This window comes from Pipistrellus kuhlii, unplaced genomic scaffold (assembly GCF_014108245.1).
Source record: "Pipistrellus kuhlii isolate mPipKuh1 unplaced genomic scaffold, mPipKuh1.p scaffold_m20_p_9, whole genome shotgun sequence".
In the NCBI taxonomy this organism is placed as follows: domain Eukaryota; kingdom Metazoa; phylum Chordata; class Mammalia; order Chiroptera; family Vespertilionidae; genus Pipistrellus; species Pipistrellus kuhlii.
Genome location: NW_023425595.1, coordinates 33,644,496 through 33,653,500, shown reverse-complemented (window position 1 = coordinate 33,653,500; position 9,005 = coordinate 33,644,496). Strand labels below are relative to the sequence as shown.

At 46.2% G+C, this 9,005-nt stretch overlaps 1 protein-coding gene across 5 annotated transcripts in view; it reads left to right on the top strand.

Moving 5' to 3' along the window:
* C2CD3 (C2 domain containing 3 centriole elongation regulator) overlaps positions 1–9,005 on the top strand; it is a 109,454-nt gene that overhangs the window by 95,941 nt on the left and 4,508 nt on the right. The window lies entirely within an intron of this gene.

The window sequence follows — 9,005 nt, the reverse complement described above, 5'->3', positions numbered from 1 at the left end:
CTGCAACCCTTCAGTCCGCAGGCCAACGCTCAAACTAGCTAGTGCTCCAGTCTCTTCTTTCGTGCTCACAAAATATTTGTCTGCTGATCTCAGGGTCAGCTTTGTCCTCAAGACTTCATTTCAGGGTCCTAGTTAGAGTAACCATTCACAGTTCACACCCAAAACTGTCCCATTTTCAACACTGAAAGTCCCACAATCCGGGAAACCTCAAGAGGTTGGTCTTCCTCACTGATCACGGCCTCTCTCACTACCTGATGCAGGTAGTAACTGCATTTTCTGAGTCATGCTCTTGGCTAGATGCCTAGGGATCAAGTATGTGTTTAATTCACAATAAGTAGAGGCACCAAAAATTAAAGGATTGAGGAGAGGGGAGGAATTTTAAGAATTACATATATTTTTTAAAAACATTGAAATAGTCACCATGGGATAAATCGGAACTTATTACCTTCTTTATGTGTATGATTTATTTTAGACTTAATTGTGAATTACATTTGGACAAGGGCACCATAATCATCTCAGCTTGGGATCTCTGGACTTAAAAGTGGATTTACTCTGAAAATTTTAAGACATAAAACAGTATTTTATATTTACCCCATACTTATTTCTTAGGTTTCTTTCATTCTTCACATCCTGATGTCAGTCTAGGTCCTTTTCCTTCAGTATGAAGGGAATTCATACATTGTAAAGGAAATTCCTTTAGAATTTCATGTAGTGCAGACCTACAGATAACTGATGTTCTCAGTTTCAGTTGTCTGAAAATATGTTTATTTTGCCTTCATTTTTTTAAAGGCTTTTTCCCCCACTGGACGTAGAACAACTTGAATTTTGTTTCTTTTAGAATTATAATTGTCTACACTACTGATTTCCAGTTTCCAACAATCATCATTCTTATTGTTAAATGTAACGTGGCTGCTAAGGTTTTTTCTTGGTTTTCAATAGTTTGACTACAATGTTCATAGTTGTGGAGAGGGGGTAAGGCTAGGAAGGGGGAGCACATAGGTCTATTCAACATTATTAATGTTTTAATTCTTAGGTTTGTTTTTGTGAATTTACTGATGTTAATTTTTATTATGTTCATAATTTACATGTGTTACATGTATTTTTTATGCATTACATGCTGAAATCTCAAAATCATATTAATTAAAAGTTTAAAAATAATTGAAGGTTGTCAACATGGAGACACTAACTCCTCCTGTGAATTTGGCTGTGCATATGGAGCAGAGAAACGGCATAGGGACTGAAGTTGCTATGAATTCAAGGGGAGGGTTTTGGTTTTGTGTTTCAAATATGGGACCAGCTAGAACTTTCTGTATGCTAATGCAATGATCCAATAGAGAAAGGAAGAAGAGGAAGATGCAGAAGAGGGAGAGAAAATAGGCACAACCAACAGCTCAAAGTGAGAGATAAGGAGGGGAGAACAGGAGCCCTATCCTATACCTCCATTTGAGAATTCCATCTATTCTGCCTCCTCCTAAGGCCAGCTGTGGCCTGAAGGTAGAAGAAGAGGATTTGAGAGGCTCCTGGGCTCTTATCAGCCAGTGTCTTGGGCTGGCTGTGTTGTAGCTGACCAAGTTCAGGACCAGGGCAAGTGACTCATCCTCAAAAAGAGAGCTTGTAAGTGCTGGCTCAATTGTTCTGGCTTCACCATAAGATCTAAGGGAGGACCTAATCCTTCACTCCACATTGAAACCCTCCAGACCAGTGGTCAACAACCGGTGGTCCACTGACCACTGGTGGTCCGTGAGGTCCAAAAGGTTGGTGACCGCTGCTCCAGACTGTCTCTACTTCAAGAATTTGTGGAGCAGGCTTTCCCCCTCCCTACTCCACGTATAGTGGATACAGGTCTTTCTGTGACATTAACCAAGGCTCCTGATCTTCCTGAGTCTGTTTTCTTATCTGCCAGATGGGGTTATCAGGCCTCACAGGGTGGTTGTCCTGTAGAATACCACATGCCACACAGGTTGGCTCGCCTTCCTCATGTCAGTTTCATCTTATAATTGTTTCCTCTTCAAGAAGGGAAGGTAGGAGCCCTGCTGGTGTGGCTCCATGGTTGAGCATCAACCTATGAACCAGGATATCATGGTTTGATTCCAGGTCAAGTCACATGCCTGGTTATGGGCTCGATCCCTAGTAGGGGTCGTGCAGGAGGCAACGAATCAACGGTTCTTTCTCATCATTTATGTTTCTATCTCTCTCCCTTCCTCTCTGAAATGAATAAAATACATTTTAAAAAGGAGAGAGAAGGATGGCAGGTTTAGCAGGTTTCACATTGCTTGTGAATCTTGTCAAGTTCAGCTGCCTCAGCTTTCTCTTCCCTCCAGTGATGAAGTACCTCTTTAGGGAACAGCTTTCTGGTTTTATTTAAAGTTACTTCTGGCTCTGTTTGCTTAGTCACTATGAGCAAACTAGTTTTATTAACTTCCCTAAAAGGGGAGGAAAGAGTATAAAAGTAATATGCATGTTGTTTTATCCAGACATGTCTTTTGCTCTTGTAGGAATTTATTTAGGAAAATCTAAACCTCTTCAATTCTTTCAGTTGTTATTTATAGTTTGATGACTCTCAAATTCCTATCTTCAGTCTAGACTTCTCGCCGGTGCTGCAGATACACGTGGATCCAACTGTATCTTAAATGTCTTCTTTGATGTTACAAACAGTCACTATATCCACAACAAGAGCCTGTCACGTTCCTTTGCATACCCCCTCTACCGCCTGCACTTGTCTTCGGTAACTCAGAGCATGGGTGTTATCTTTCCCTCTTCCAACTCTATCCCTGGGTTCTCAGCCAATCTCTTACCAAGGCCTGTTAATGCCAACTCCTGCATATCTTTTTAATCCACTTCTCATCAATTCTTTATCTAGTCCCAGTCATCTCGCCCATGACTATTTCTAACCAATCACTCATATCCACGCTTTCCCAGCACTGTTCACTCCCCATACTGCAGCCAATGTGATCTCGCACTGTAATCAAACTTTTATCCCCACTTTACCAAGAGTGGGAGGGCCTCTTCAAAGCTGCCAAAATAAAATAAAATAAAAACCTCCATATTCCTAAGTCAGTTATCCAGTCTGAGTGCCTAGTTTATTTAACCTCTCAGCAGCAAGAGACATAGTTGATCTCTCTCCTTTAAACACCTTCTTCACTTTATTTCTCTTGGTTCTCCTCCTCTCTCATTGGCTGCTTCTGCTTGGCCTGTGCTGGTTCTCCCTCATTTCCCCTACTTGTTAATAGAACGGTGACCCAGAGCATAGTTGTTAAACTTCTCTATTTACACTTATTTTGTAGGTGACCCCATTTGACCTCAGGACTTTAAATTCCCTCTATATGGTAAAGACTCCTTATGGTTACTTAGCTCAGATCTCTCCTGTAATTCTAGGCTCACATGCCTCCTCAACATTTCCACTTGTATATCTAACTGATATCTCTATGTCCAAAATTCAACCAGATTTTATTCCTCAAACCTATTCCTCAGTCTTCCCCATCTCAGTTCACAGATAATCTATCCTTCTAATTTAATTATTCAGGCCAAACTTTTAGGATCCTTCCTGATGCCTCTGCCAGTACAACCAGCTCTGCCTTTAAAATACATCCAAATCCAACCACTTTTTAGCACCCCCACCATTACCACCCGGGCCTAACCCATCATTATGTCTTGCCTAGATTATTGTAGGAGCCTCCTAACTTGCCTCTCCACTCCTGCCCTTGCCTCTTCAAGTGTTAAATAAATAATGGAATAAATCATGTGATTTCTCTGCTAAGAACCCTTCAATAACTTCACTTGGTGATTAGGAGAGCCAGAGAGTAGAAAGGAAGTTTGAGCCTCAAACTTGAAATATACATCTTTTGGCAAATGAACGAAGACATAGTCCCAAACCAGATGCAGGAAAAGACAAGAGCTATGGCCCTTTCGTTTGGGAGTTCACAGTTCCACAAGGGAACCAGTTTTATGTCTAAGTCCACCAGTTCCTGCAAAGCACCTGTAACATTTAAGGAGCTGGGTCTGGTGCTACAGACCCTGCCTTCAGGGAGTGCAGTTCTTTGAGGGCTCTGGCCTCCAAAGCATTCACTTCCTCAAGTGACATTAACACTTAACTAAAACAAAGCACAGCAAAGGAGAATAGGGAAAGGAAGACAACACATGGGGTGCTTGAGGAGAATCCCAACAAAGGTGAAGGAAAGGCATTGTAAGCTGTGGATTGGAAGAAAAGAAATCTTGTCCTGGCTGGCTTGGCTCAGTGGATAGAGCTTCAGCCTGCCGACTCAAGGGTTCCAGGTTTGATTCCCGCCAAGGGCACATGCCTGGGTTGCGAGCTCATTCCCCAGTGAGAGTCGTGCAGGAGGCAGCCAATCAATGATTCTCTCCCTTCGTTGATGTTTCTATCTCCTCCTTTCCTCTCTGAAATCAGTAAAGAAATATATTTTTAAAAGAAAAGAAATCTGTCAGAGAATCACAGAATTTGGCAGCTGGGAGGTAAAAACCATGTAGACTAGCTAGAGAGAAGGCCAGAGATGAGGAGAGATAGGCCTGGACCTAAACAATCAAGTTAAGATAGGGATCAGAAGCAAAGAGCAAGAAGCAACCTGTCATCTGAGCCTTGGCCTCTCTGGCTGCCTACTTACCAGTTCCTTACCATGAGATTGCCCTGTCTTGTTCGGTGCCTTCCTTCCTGACGGCCAGGCTCTGCCACATCATGAATGAGCCTCTATTAACCACAGGCAAAGATTAACCGAACGCTGTTCCAGAAGAGTGAGTGTAGGAGGCAGGAAGTCGGAGACATGGCCAGGCAGGTTGCCCACTCCCTCCCACTCTAGTGTTCTCACTTCCACTCAGCCAGACCAGTGTTTCAGACGTTACTAGTAATCAGGGTCTTCCAGGCCAGCTGGGAAGCTGAGAGCAGGCCTGATGCCTTGCCCAGGCGCTGCTGCTGGCTTTCTGGGGTCTAGGGCAAGGTTTCTCTGGTCTCAATTTATGTCTGTACTTCCCTCTTCTCTCCAATCAGGCAGTTTGTATAGTGGTTAGGAGCATGGCCTCTGAATCCAGACTGCCTAGGTCTAAAGCTCAGCTTTCCCACTTACCAGCTGTGTAAACTGAGACAAGTTAACTAACTTTTTATGCTTCATTTCTTTTATCTAAAAAATGAGCACAATAGTACCTGCCTGCTAGGGTTTGTTTAGGATTAACTGGATAAGATAATGTAAAGTCTTTGAATGGTTCTTGGCACGCAACATAGTAAGAACTATACAAATGTTAATTTTTATCATTTTTACTGAAATATCTTCTCTCTTAGGCTGTTACATCTTGGGTGGACTGGTAGGAAAGAAATACTAAGGGATAGAGACATGATCAGAAGCTTAGCACTGGGAAAGGGAACCTGAGAAATATGGAAAGCATTGCTCAGGGCTGTAGCATATACTGTGTGCTCAATTCAGACCCAGAGTTAGAAGCCGAGAACAACACACTGCCCCACCTAAGAGTGATAGAGCCCTGGCCACAGCAGTCCATGGCCGGCCTGCCTATGAGTCTTAAGGCATTAAAGCTGCTGCTTTTTCCCCAGGAACCCAAGGAATCTTTCTGTGCCTTGATCTCCCTGCCCCAAACCCAGAGACATCTGATATACAATCGACCGGCCAGTGTTGCTCAGAGATTGAGCATTTCTGGTCAGGGCATGTGCCTGGATTGTGGGCTCCGACCCCCTGTGAGGGGTATGCAAGAGGCAGCCAATCAATGATTCTCATCATTGATGTTTCTGTCTCTCCCTCCCCCTTCCTCTCTCTGAAATAAAAACATTAAAAAATAAAAGCCCAGCTGCCGTGGCTCCATAATTAAACATCAACCTATGAACCAGGAGGTCACTGTTTCATTCCCAGTCAGGGCACATGCCCAGGTTGCAGGCTCGATCCCCAATGGGGGATGTGCCGGAGGCAGCCAGTCAGTGATTCTCTCTCATCATTGATGTTTCTCTCTCTCTCTCTCTCCCTCTCCGTTCCTCTCTGAAAGAAATAAAAGAAAATTTAAATTAAAAATATACACTCCTGACAAAGAAACCCAACCACCACAAAATCGCCAAATCAAATCAGCAGGGAAACTTCCTGTGCCTGGTGTCTGTCCTCAGCCTGTGCTCCAGGCCGAATGGCTGAACTGTTCCTCTTGGAGCTGGAAGCCCATGTTTGTGAGCCCCCAAGACTCTAGCCCTCTGCAGAGTCCCAAGAGGAGACCTAAAGATTAAAGGTTTTCTGATAAGGGCCACACAAAGCTTTGGGAAGGAGATGAGCTCGCTGGCCAAGGATGCACAAAAATCAGGGGAAATAGCTAGAAATGGCTGATGCCCACCCTGGTCCAGAATGCAAGTTGACAGACAACTCAAGGGAAAGGACCCACAGGTCTGCTGGGTATGTTCTAGGCCCAAGTTGCCTAAGCTTCTCTGAGGCCAGAAACCGGGAGAAGCTGTAGTTCTAGAAGTGTCACTTTAATCCTTCCCTCTCAGGAATCCTTCCCTCTCAGGAATCTAACTGACAGGGAATGGGTTCAAAAGGTTGAGTCTGGATCTAGTCAGGCCTCTTCATTGGGTAGATGGGGAGATGGGCCTCAGGTGAGGGAGTGATCCTAGGCCCTGTGGAATAGCCCGTTGGGGAAGACTCCTCAAAGGGAGCATGAAGTAGTGAGACCCACATGGTTAGAGCAGGCATGAAGTGTGAGCTCAGAGCATGAGCCCCAGCCGTGCTTCAGCTGGGCTGGGGGGGTCCGATTAAGATTGGCCTCTCAGGACTAGGCCTGTGGTCTGTCCCCACTTCCCCCTGCTCTTAGCCACAGCTGCTAGGTTTACTGCTCTCTTTAGCACCAAGTCAGTCCCAGCCTTCAGAGAGGACTCTGTGAGCCCCGCCCCCACCCTGGGAGGAGGCAGCCAGCCCAGGGGGTGAAAGTTGAGCAAGGCAGGCAGCTATACTGAGCCCTCACTTGTCTGAGCCAGTGATCTGTTGGCAAGCCCACCTAGCCAGCCAGAACCAGGAGGCTATTAACAGTTTTCAGCTCTGGAAAGTTTTGCTTCCAGCTCCTGAGTCAGTGTTTGTCACTCAGGGGAGCTGCTCTGGGAAAAGAACAAAAGTTCAGTCCTAATGCCAGGCCCAGAGGCTAACTGGGCAGGGAGCAGTGAAGTGGGGAGAGCCTGGCCAGGCTGGCCTAGCTTGCCTTGGGGAAGTGCTGTACCCCAGTTGTTCTCTGCTAGGGTGAGGTCAGAGAACAGCAAGGCTTCATTTTACTCTCTGCAGCTGGTGTCAGCTGTAGCTCCAGCTTAGCACCTGTGTTTTGCAAGTTATTGTACCAGGCAAGAGCCTTGGTCACATCTGAATTTTATTTCTGTTTCACAGTAGACCTGAGGTAAGAAGGCCAGACAGCGGTTCTTAGCTCCATTTGGCAATGACGTTACTGACGGAGAGAGAGTATCTTGGCTCTAGCAAGTGAGGCAGTTGAGCTTGGCCACAGACCAGTATTCCTCCCACTCCACCCCACAGTCTCCCCTGTGAGAAAGTCCCAGGGGTGTAAGTGGGGTCACCTGCACCTACCACCCTCCTGGGAACATGGTGTGGCCTTTTCAGGGGGACCCATCTGGGGACTGGAGTGGAGGGAACCCAAATCACAGTGCCTTGGAAAAGGTGCATCACAGGGACATCGCCAAAAGGGGAACCACATCTGGAATAAGTCCCTGAGTTACAGAACCTCCTCTGGCATCATCTGCTTCTCCTGATCCATTTCAGATGGGGAAACTGAGGCCCAAAGAGAAAGTGGCATGCCCAAAATCACTTGTCTAAGAAGCATAGAGCCAGAACTAGAACCAGCTCCCCGCCAGAGTTAGTCTCTTGATTTGAGGTGCCCAGGGAGCCCCAAAATTTCCTCCCACCACCGTACCTCTCTCCTTCCATGACACTTTATTTTCACCCCAGTGGAATTCTACCTTTGGCATTAAAGTCTCCTTTAATATATCTGTCTCGAATAATAGGCATGAAGGCCTGTTCTTCATGGCCAGGGTGTCCAGGTGCTCAGAAAATGGAGGTTCCCATATTTGAAAGTTGGGGAAGTTATTGGGAAAGCTGGGTGGGTTTGATGGGGACTGTTGGAGAGCCCCAGACCATTGGGAAAAACAGTTCTGTCCTTCAACCCAGGACAGTAGTCAGACCTCCACCCCCAGATCCTACAGAGGAATATGGTCAGTTTCTCCCCAGACATTTAGGAAGTTCCCTCGGCAAGCATCAGTCCCTCTCTCTGGATTTGTTTTCCATCCTCCCTATGTACAGTTCAACCAGGCCCGTCCCCACTGTTTTCCCAGCAAAGAAATTCCTTCTTCACACTTTTGCTTAAGTTGAGCTTCCACCTGGAACAGCCTCTCTCATCTTCCTTACTCCGATTCCACCTTCATGATTTTTCAAGTCCCTCTTTAAAGTATCCTTCCAGGAATGTCACCCCATGTATGACACCCACTGTCTAGACTCCAGGGCCCCTACAGCCCCTTAGTCGGAGAATCCTGCTTCCGTGTGGGTCCCCCTGCCTCCCCAGGAAAGCTGAGGTTCCTGCAAATCCCAGGCTACGGTGGTGACAACTTGCTTCTGCCAAAAGGGCTGGTTTCACCTCTGCCCAGCTCCTCCAGGTTGTGTATTTAATGTATTAGTAATCCTGATGAAGAACAAACTTTTATTACTAGTCAAGATGTTTTTTACACCCTGTTGAAGTCAACAAAAACCAAATGCTGCTGAGGGTGTGTTCTCTGTCTTTCCACACCTTTGCCTCACCCTGTACACACAGCCAAGCCCTGCCCCTGGGCCTGGGCCATACAGATAAGGCCCCTAAGCCGCTTGGTCTGGGTGTGGGTGCTGGGAGGTTGGCTGAACCAGTCATGCTAGATCCAGCTCCAGGGCAGTTGGCTCAGGCAGCAAATGCAGGCCTATGCTCCTGCTGTTCCCTCCAGTGGGATGATCTCATGTCCTCCCCCAGCTCTGCTGAAACCCTGCTCATCT